Source organism: Ceratotherium simum, chromosome 9, assembly GCF_057802395.1.
Source record: "Ceratotherium simum simum isolate JZ-2026a chromosome 9, ASM5780239v1, whole genome shotgun sequence".
NCBI classification, from domain to species: domain Eukaryota; kingdom Metazoa; phylum Chordata; class Mammalia; order Perissodactyla; family Rhinocerotidae; genus Ceratotherium; species Ceratotherium simum.
The window spans coordinates 27,407,956-27,419,244 of record NC_141908.1 but is presented as its reverse complement, the minus strand read 5'-3'; the positions used below and the strand labels follow the sequence as shown (position 1 = coordinate 27,419,244).

Sequence of the window (11,289 nt, the reverse complement as noted above, 5' to 3'; positions counted from 1 at the left end):
ACAAAGTTGAAGTACTATTATTTCAAAACAACATTTATATATATTAAAACACCCATCATTAGAGTTACATTCTTAGGTTACCTGAGTTTGAGAAGCACAGCAGGTATGTAATGGAGAACCACTGATGGCTTTTATGCTCAGCAGTGACACAATCAGATATGTGTTTTAGATCTATCACTCATTCTGGTGATGGTGCAGACGATAGATAGGAGGGAGGAAAGCCTGGAAACAGGAAAGCCAATTAAGTGGTGGGCACAGTTTTCCAGGAAAGAGAGGATGAATGGCTGAAATAGGGTAGGGGTGTGAGTGTGGAGGATTTGGGGAATCTGAGCGCTTTTGAGGAACTTGTGAGGGTAAGATCATTAGCACTTGCTAAGAGATTGAATATGGAGCTTAAGAAAAAGAGAGGAGTCAAAGGTCAACCCAGGTTGAGCTTGGAAGATTGGATGGACAGTGGTGCACTTCAGCGAGCTGGAGAATATGGGAGAAAGTGAAAAGTTGGAAGAAGATCCTTATTTCAGCTTTGTGCATTTCTACATACCGGTGGAAACCCAGGTGAAGATGCTCAGAATTCATCCCAATGGTATTTTCTGATTCTCCATGTGAAAACCTGCAAGGGTCAGAATTAGTGGAGCATTTGCTTTATCTCCTTCCCAACCTTCAGTGGCCAGCTTGAAAGCTCATACACGACCTAGACTCACCTCCTTCATTGTTTTCTCTGATGCCTGTCAACACCTACAACAATAGTAACTGCCTGGGCATGGTTTTGTTAGAGAAGCATCAACCCACTAGTTCTGTATAGTTGCCTGGTTTTCTAACCTTTGCAATAGAACAGCGTGTGTCACTGACATAATGACTGCTCATAAATAAGTAACCTAGAAGAAAATTCACTATCATATCATCCACCAATCCCTTAGCCTCCTGATTCCCTATTTCTGAACGTTATTTCGCCTCTAACAACTTCTTCATCATTTCCAATCTAGCTCCTGGCCTCCCAGTTGTAATAAAACAGATACTGATCTCAGGTGGGGAATAAGCATCAGAAACAGATGAACTCATAAGACAAAAATCTTATGTCCCTATCCTCCTGTTTTCATGCAAATGTCCCCAGTAATTAAATCAGGAAAAGAAAATGTAGCAAAAACATATCAGCCAAATGGTTTCAAAATTTTAAAAGAAGCTGTAAATATGGTCCTTTTTAGAAGATCGGGTTCTAACCAGAGTATGAGAAAGGGTAACAGTTGTTCTGATGAAGCAGTTTTTAAATTCTTGTCAGTGATTTGAAGAGAGATAACTGATGTATGTTGAAGAAGCTGGCAAGATTTTTAAATAGTTCGGACGCTACAGGGAGCGTTTTTTTTTTTCTTAAAGCAACGTACTCAGAAGTGTTGGCAAGATTTTATTTGAACGTAGCAGTGCTTATGTGGGGAAGTTATTTTGAATTACCCTAGTATAAATATGTATGACTTTATTTGTATTGAAAATTTCCTTTGCAAGTGAGTGACTGAGGGACTGTTATATCTCTATTGCTTGGTAAATGATTTAGGTATTTCATTTTGGAAATAAAATATTATTATACTCAGAATTCAAAAATAATGTCAGAATCCTGTTTTTGACTACAGATGATTTTTGCACCTACATTAATACTTCTAATTCTTATTTGCCATGTAAAACAAATGGCATCTGTTGTCTTACGTCTGGCTTTTTTATATAGCATTCATGCATGCATGCATTCATTCATTCAACAGACATTATTCAGCACTTTTCATGCACCAAGCTCTATGCCAGGCACTGGGCATACAGCAGTAGTATTGAGCTGTCCTTCCTCGTAACATATTTCAGGTAAACATTCTGTTTCCTCCAGGCAATTTTCTGCAGTACAGTGGAAGTTTCAAATCCTAGGGTCATATCTTACTATTAAAAGCTAAGCCTGTTGAAGACTATGGACAAGGCTATCCTTGAAAGACAGTTTTTTCTTTGAATAGAGAGCATCAAAAGAAAGGTAGGAAGAGGTGAGGGCCCTGAGAAACAGGGCCCGAAGCAGAGGGAAGAAGAGAGAGGGATGTGTATTGGAGAAAGCATTGCAAATAGGGTCCACACTTTTTGCCTCAATACCTTTGGGCAACCAGTTACTGTTCTACGTGAAAATGAAGCTGCTGTCAGGAACATCATTCAGTCCATTGGCTGATGGAGCCTGTCCATTTACTTAAAGAAGGAGAAACAAAACAAAACTCCCCATCTTCTCTGTTTTCTTTCTTTAGCTGTTGTGTGGTATTAGGGAGTGAAGGGATCATTTATCCTAAATTACAACTTCACACTTGCCTTCATAACCAAACCATACTTTTACTAGTCCACTCAGTTTTCTCCTTATGATGTCTTTACTTTTTCAGATAAAATATCTTATTTAATTTTAATATATTTACTTAAAAATAAACCATGAAAAGACTCATCAGAGCCATTTAAAGAAGAGACATATATGCACACAAGTCTGCACTTGGTCCCTCATTTTTTTTTAGGCCATGTGTAAAAGTGACACAGAAGAAGGGGAATAAGACAGTTTGTGTAAAGTGATGTAATTGGGTATATAAGTCAATAAAAAAGGAGGTTGTGTGGGTCTAAGTGTCCATGGTCCATGCCTGCTACCCTCATCTATCCTCATTCTTATCTCAAACCATTACAAGTGTGAAATAGGAGATCAGTTTACAGCCCTTTAAAGCTTCTTAATGAATGGCAGATTCCACGAACAACAACAAATATTTACTATATCATAGGCACTGTTCCAGGGGATTGGGAAAGATACATCAGCAATAGCTCACCTTCCTCTGTCAAATAAATTACTATTTAGAGATCCTAAATGAAGCAATGGTTAAAAAATTTCCAAGTGATGGTACTTTGTTCCAATATTACAAAAAGCATTACTTTGCCCCAAATTCAAAGTCCAATGTGATTTCCAATGACATCCACAAGCATATTTCACCTAACACTGAACATTTCCCTCAACCACACAAGAATCCTCCCCAATAGAAGCAAAACTTCAATATTGATCATCTTCACATAATGAGTACAGTAAAGTATTGTAAACAATTTTTCAATCCCATGTCAATGCTAAATGATAGTAGGTAATAACATAGTTCAAGATCATGCTGATTTCTATAAAATGAAATTCCAAATACTTAGTAGATAGATAAATTAAGCTTTAAAAGAATGAGGTTTTAATTTTTCCTTCTTGTTTTAAAAGGCCAAGTATTTTCCGTGGACTTTCAGCTTTGTTCTGTCCCTCTTGTCTAGAAGGGTACTACCCATGTGCCAAGAACAATAGGTAAGCCAGCTTCCCTCAACCCAGAAAAATTACCCCTTTGCCACAGGAGCCATACTTATGGTTCCACAATGGCCAAAGAAAAACCTAACAGAAACAGATTTTTTTGCATGTGTAGCAAAGTTAGTTCCAGAGAGAGAGAAAGAAGCCTGGTTTGCACTGTAGCAGAACCATTGGAACAATATGCTCCCTGTGTCCACAGCCCAGTCCTCCCCTGACACCCTCCTTTCTAGGGCATAGGGTAGAAAAGTCACATACACAAGAGATCATGCCAAGGCCTGCTGACACAACCCTACTCCCAAATTTGCAGGCAGAAGAGCAAAGCAATGTTGGTACTATATACATATTCTTACCTCTTGTGTGTTTACGCAGATGCTTCAGCTGGGGGGTGGCAAAAAGATAATGCAGGCAAATTTTTCAGTGCTAGTCCATCCCTTCTACCCCCTCCCCAATTCCTCCATGCCTCTGAAGTTTTGGTAAAAGTAGGTAAAGAGTTTTGAACAGTGTTAAGACCCTCTTCGTTTTACCTTGAACAAGTAGAATCTTTGAACTTCTTGACCACACTAAGCTGACTGCAAGAGTGCTTCCTCCTATGCCAGGTCATATAGGGAGAATTATGTGGAAAAATATTTTTTCCTTACAATTGTAAATGGAAGTGTGAAATATATAATCAAATTGTAAAGTATATTTATTCATCTCAGAGATTAGTATCATGATGCTTAGTATATCATCAACACCCTACCTTTTCTACTACGAACTGAGAAATTCCACGTTACTTTTCTAACTTGGTTATCAGTAAGCATTAATTTTTGTATAATGCAAGAATCAGCTAAATAATTCCTAATAAAATTGTAAAATAATTAAATAAATAACAATAAAATAATTTAAAATAAAATAAATATCCCCTAAAACATATGCTACATCCACTCTATATGGTTTTCTATAATTTAATATAATTCATATATTATTTTTGGTAATTCACGGGAAGGAATTTCTATTTACTGATATGCCTATCCTATACCAGACATTTTACATATATTGTCATATTTTTTCACCACAACCAGCTTATCTTTAAGTACTCTTTTGCTCTTCTTTAAAATGAAGTTCACAGGGGTTTCATATCTTGTCCTCAATACACAATTAGTACTCACAAAGCAGGATGTCAAATCCAGTTCATCTAATTGCAAAACCTATATCTTTCCCACCATAATATGCTATCATTGAGAAGAATATGAAGAATCTAGTATCGAATACACTGATGTCCAGTTCCCAGTCAACAAGAGATAAAAGGAATTGTATAAGAAATAAAAACAATTCCCAGATATGCCTGTATCATGATCTCGTCTTCATCACTAACTTCTCCTATGCTTGGGCCCAACACTGAGGCCAGGGTGAGGTAGCAGGAACCTGCCCAGGGGAGATTTTCCAAGTCAGGGTCCTGGAGAGAAGACTGAACTAGGAAACACGCTTTATCTGGGAAGCCAGAGGCAAAAAGCCAGAGAGAGCATTCGACCTGAGTATTCGACCTGAGCCAATATTGTAACTGGAAAAATGAGCCCAAGTATTAGGTCCAAAAGGCAAATATAAGCCACACATGGAAACACAAGAGCTAACTGAATCATCCAGGAGGATTGGAAGTGGGTCACAATGCGGTGTGCAGAGTGCGTGGGCAGAAGTGGTTCAGAAGGGTGTCCTGAGAGGTGAGGAGATGTTGCATGTCACATGTACATGGTGTTGACTGCGAGGGTAAACCTGGCAGATTCAAGAGCCCTCAAAGAACCAAACACTTGAATTCTAGGGAAAGTCATCGATTCTCTCTAGGCCACATCTAACACTACCAGGGCTAGAGAAGCAGGGTTTTTTTTCTTAGCTATTGTTATTTCACAATTGGAATTATCATGAAGAGATGACAATTTTTGAGAGTAAGATTTTTACATTTAAGTACCTAAAACAACTCTGCAAAAAAAAAAAAATCACTTTTAGAATGGTGCAAAATTAGAATTGAGTAAAAAGTTTATAATTTTGACCATTTAACAGAATAAGAACTATTAAAGATGACCACAAAGCAGCACGGATTATTTCCAGGTCACTAGATAATCTGTAGGTGCAAACGATTTCTAGTCCCATTTCTGTTTAGAAAAGAAAAGAGAAAAAGGTACAGGTCACTCCGAGCCCCTAGGCTGATGTCCAAATGGCCCTTTTGGTAGTTCTGACCTGCAAGGAGCATGGAATGGATCCTTTGAGAAAGGAAACAATTAAGGGACCCTTTAAGTGTTTTGTGGAGTCTTAAAGAAAACAACAACAAAAAGCCATCAGTACTGGGATTAAATATAGCGATAGTTTTTTCCCCTGGCATTTGCATTGATTTTTCAGCTTTTGCATCAAAAAGAAAACCCGGCCTTGTGGACATTTAAGAGACCAGGGAATTTCATTTTCCATTTGATAAACTGATTTTCTCCTCCACTATAGGTACGTGGAATTAGCGCAAACCCCAGGATAACTTCAATTCCAAGAGGGAATGCTCAGTTCATTATGAATGGTCTTACAGCAAACAGTGCTCTGACAGCCAAATTCCTGGTCTCCAAATTTGTAAGTTTGCTCTTTTTTTCCCTCACAAGTCTTACTCAAGACCGCTTCTGAGCTTTTGCACATTTAACCCTTACACTCAAAGGCAATATGTTGCCAAAGAACATGAAAAACTTCAAGGACATACACTTGGACTAAAAGAAGTCTGATATTTGTAACCAAATTATGACCATATTGAATACAATAAATTAATTGCCAAACTAACAGGATAAAGAAATACTGTACTTATTTTCACGTCTGTGGCTATGCATCCTTTGCAAAGGTCTAAAGAATCGTAAATTAACCATAAATCCTAGGATGCTTTTCATTTTATTTCTTTACCTAATGACACAGCACTCATTTCTCAATAGAAAAATTATGAATGATACTAAAAAGTAAATAGCTGTTTTTAGTAGTCAAAATTAATTTATACTGTCTTTAATTGATCTGCTCATTCCATGTTATTTTTTCAACCTTTCGGTATAAAAATAAAGCTACACCAAAGTGAAGTTTCATGCATTACTTCATTTAATTTTCAATAAAACACTAAGGAATGGGCACCATTAGTGTATTCACATTGTAGACAAGGGAACAAGCTTAGAGTAAATTGCCTGTAATCACACAGTTAGTAATCTGTAGGGCTAGTATTCAAAATAGATACTTGGGACTTTAATAACTGACATAGGGGTATAAAAATATCAGGGATATGCTTGCTTAATCATTTTTAAATAACTTTAAATCAGTCTATATATTAATAAGTAAAAAATGAAAAATTACGTTAAATACCAGGTCTGAATTATTTGCCAATTGTCTCAATTTTCCACTTTTTGACATGTATAAATAGACGTAAGTAAAAAATTCAATGACCAAATTCCAATAAGAAAATATGGTGCATAATTAGTGCACATCTCTGTATTTGGGGAGGAGAGTGACTTGATTTTACATAGGGTATTGTTTTTCCTAATTAATTGTGGTTTTGTCACATGTTTGTATGTGATTGCTACAGAAATGGTTTACAAATTGTTAAGAAGTTTTATGAATATCTAGCAAGAATAGTACAACTCAATAAATAAACTTTTACAAGTGCTAAAGAGAAATTTTACATTAAAATGTTACCTTGTTTCTCCATCCTGAGAATGAATTTTTTTAAAAAACACAGTTGAAATCAAGCATTAGATATGCAAATATGTGTTCAGATCAGAGATACCAAAATTATTCAAATGATTAATTATTCATCATAAAATGTCAATTAATAATTATGAAGCATAAAAGGCATCTTTCTAATGCATCTTTATTTTTCTTGGCCTAAAAAGGGCTTAATATACATGTTCAATTGACTTCTAACTAGTTTTAAAAATTCGACAAACTAAACAAATTGTAAACAAGTGCAAACTCTGAATTTTAATAAGAGAACAACAAATGTGCCCAAAATGAATGCAAGGCAAAAAAAAGTACGGAAAACAAAAAATATAGCCACATTCATGACGTATGCAGCCCCATGTTCACTCACCTGCCAGGTGAATGAGGCAACCAGGCTAAGAAAACAACCCAACTCAAGTTGTGAATTTGCTTGGCATGTACAACATACAGGACATGATGTTTCTCTCTGAATTGATCAATCTTTGTTGTGGGTGGGAGGTGCTTTGGTATTTTTTACACTTTCCAAGTAGTCATTAAAAGAAAAAGCACAGTTTAAGTTTCTTTAAATCACCTACTGTAATTTCTAAAGTCTGTTAAGGACTGCTAAAATATCACTACAAATGAGAAATTTTTTCACATTGCCTTAATTCTAAAGAATTTCCCTATACGAAGGACTATCCATTATTTCCAGGAAGATTATATTTGAAAAAGAAAAGTCAGTTTGAGCTGATATAGCAATTCAGAATAAGCCATTATGATTACTGACATATTGATTTCGATTTATTTTTATTATTATTATTTTGTTTTTTACTTTTCACTGACACCTGGTGACTTGGTCTCTGATGACCCAGGGAGTTATTTTAGTCAGGGTGTCCCTGACCTCCTGCTGGTAGATTAATTACATATTAAACGTTTTTAAAACGAAATGATAAATCTGGACAGATGAAAGAGGCAGAAAAGAATCACAGCGAGGGAGAAGACGGGATGTTAAGAAACAAGAGATTGCAAAAGGGAGATATCAGATAGGAAGAAAGGAGAACGTAGGAAATGCAATTGGGAAAGAATTTCAAGAAAATAAGGATAAAGGGCAGGAAGGGCTGAAAGGAGGGCAAGAGGGAGGGAGGGAGGAAGGGAGGAAAGGAAAGATTTTGGTTTTCAACTCCCTGGGGAGGCTGCTGGCGTCCGCGCCCTGAACGCCACAGCCTTCCAAGTTGAGGCGAAAGCCACCTCCTCGGGCCTGCGTCGCATCCAACTTACTCCAAGTTTTCTGGTGACTCCTACAGGGCCCCTTTCCGTCCCCACCCCCCCGCCCCCCATCCCCTTAGTGAGATTGACAGTCGCGTGGAGGAGGCTTTTCCAGGCACAGCCTTTCTCATGGTAATCAGCCCCCAGCATCACCTCCCGGCCGCGGCCGCTCCCTCTCAGTGCGCAGCTCGCGGACCCGGGGGACCGGAAACAGGGCGGCGGGCGGGGAGCAGGAGAGCGAGCCAGGTCAGCTGACCGGCCGGCGGGGCGGGGGTCGCGGGGTTCCCGGGCTGGGACGGGTCTGGGGGAGGGTTGGCGAACGGGGGCCGACCCCCCCACACACACACCAACGTGCTCCCCCGCCTGTGCGGCGGGGCCTTACCCTGAGATCAAATGGAGGGACCGAAGCTGGGGGCGTGGGGGACAGAGCGCGCCGAGAATTGGGGGCGACAAGCAGACCTGTTTTGCATCAATAAATTAAGACGCTCATTTGAGTCCTGAAGTTTGCTGGTTCCTGTCAATGGAGACGTTGGCAAAAGCACTGAAGACGAGATTGAGCCTTAACCTCAAAAAATAAAATAAAATAAAATAAAACGAACCCCTCAGCTGGCCGCCCTGCTGGGGCCAGGTGACATGCGAGATTCCACAGCCCGCGGGCCTCGCAGCAGGGATGTTAGGGACGGTCTGAGGTTCTCTGGTCCTGTTTTGATTTTGTTTGAACCGGCTTCTCAGAGAGATGCTCCTGAATTTTTTTTCTTAATAGACTTTCCCCTCCTATCCCAGGCTCAACTCCGAATGGATTGGATTGCGAGTTTGCACGTGAGAAAACCGTTTGGCTTGCCTTGGACCCCTGCCGCCCCTCACCCCCTCCACACACCCCCAATCCAGGGGTCCCCCTTATCACCCTTTGCTTGCAACTCTAAAAGAAGTTGCCCACCTCCTGTGTAACAACACAGGGTCGAAATCATTCTTCTAGATGAAAGATCAATTCCGCTTCAAAACGAGAAAAGATTTCTTTTTTTTATTTTCTCCACATGGTACAAAATAAACAGAATTTGCTTTAAAAAAAAAATCATTAGCTGTGGCCAAATTCGAATTCCTTCTACAGCCTGTGTGTTCAAGGGCAGAAACATTGTATCTCTTCGGGCATCTGGGCTGGGAAGCGAGCTGGGGGCAGGGCAGGAGGGAAGCGGCTGTGAAAGTTGAGGAAATTGACAGACAGAAAGGTGAATGGAGGGACAGGCACCAGGTCCTGGCTGGAGGGAATTGGAAAACAAAAGTGCATCTTCTCACCCTGCCTGGGTGGAGGGAATTCTGAGGGAGGCAGTTTGTTTTACACAGAAAAACCCTAAAGAATTGTTTTTCTCCCTCCGATGTCGATTGCAATATTATTTCACATTTGCATGTATCTGTTGTTTTAATTCCCTTCGTCTGCGCTAATCTCGAAATGGATCATTAATGGGGAAGACAGACAGGGAAGGAGCGATTCATCTGCAGGACTTGCTTTGCTGTGTGAGGAGCAGAAAGCTAGCAGCCCCCAGTCCTCACTCGACTTTTCCCTGCGTCCTGCGCTCCTGCATCCCGCTGATCCCACGATCCCCATTGTCACCGACCTGGCCTTCTGACTAAGGGAGTGTTCAGAACAAATTTATATTCCGGCTTCCTCCGATCCCACCGCTTCTGCGTTGGTGGGAACTCTCTCGGTCAAGTGGGGAGAGGAGTGCCAGGAGCGTGCCAGGCAAGAGCGGGGGGCAACCTACCGGCGCGCTCACGATTTGCGGGGACCTTTCTCGTGCCACCGTCCAAATATCCACTTTGATGGGAACCTGAAAGATTGCCTTTTTACCCCAAATCAAATACTTGAATGTCGGAACTCCCAGTGCTAAGTGTTGGGGCTGCCTCCTGCCACTTGAACAATTACTGAGCCCAGAGTAATCAGATGATTAGGTGTTTTTAAAGGAAATACTTAAAAGTCTTTTTTTTGTGTGTCAGATCCTAAGTAACCTGACATTAATATACATAATAAAGACAAGTGATTTGTTAGCCTTTAGATTGGATCCTTTGACCTGAGGTTTTGCCTGTGAATGTGCGTCTGGGCTCCTGGAGTGGAGTCTTGCCTGGAATCACTCCATGCAATGGGCTCCTTCTTCCTCAGGAATGGGAGAGGGGACACTGAAAAGCAAACTTCTATAGAAAGCTGGACTTCAATTTTTTTTAATAAAAAAGGAAGAAGAAGTGGGAAGAAGAAGAAAAAAGGATATTAATAATGGAGATAAATCTCAGAGGAGGAACTTGATAAGTCATACATATATTTAGTATAGATATATAATATTAAAAGAAATGTAAAACATAAAATTGAGACTATGTCTGACCCATGTTGGAAATCTATAATTTCTTTTTTATTATTAATTTTTCCACTGACCATCTCGAATGCTCCTCTTCTATAGGTAATTTATCTCTGATGTGGTGGGGGAGAATATTAATTTATCCAGCTATTCTCACTGTAATAAATACTCCAGTTAGGAAAGAGATGAGTTTGTAACCAACTGTGAAAATTTACTTTCTTGCATCTTAAAGTAAGAACTGGCTGTGGTCATACTGGGTGGCTATTGCTCCCCCTCAAAAAATAAACATACAAAATACAAAGACCTGCACCTCTGGGAGTGGGGATATGGCAATCCACGTGGTGGCTTGTCCCTCCTCTGAGTGCAATTGCCAGTGACTCTTGCATTCAAAGTCTTGCTTTAGGCACACATTCAAAGCACAGTTCAAAGCAGTTTATCTTAATATAAGTAAAAGTCTAGTGTTGGATCAGGGTATTATTTGTTTCAGATTTCATCAGACTGAAAACAGAGGGCTGTAACATATTAACAATACTAAAGAAGAAAAATTGGCGTGAGGCTGTTCTTCAGTTCTCTTGACACCTCCACCTTTACCTTTGCAAGGGAGCCCAAAGGCTGTGGGACTGGAAGTTTATTTGTGCTCTGAGGTTCTCAAGCACTTTCACTCTTTAAAAAAAAAAA

The 11,289-nt window shown here is 39.7% G+C and overlaps 1 pseudogene; it reads left to right on the top strand.

The window, feature by feature from the left end:
* The first annotated feature begins 480 nt into the window (after positions 1–480).
* Positions 481–9,314, top strand: LOC147916254 (uncharacterized; annotated as a pseudogene).
* The last annotated feature ends 1,975 nt before the right edge of the window (positions 9,315–11,289 follow it).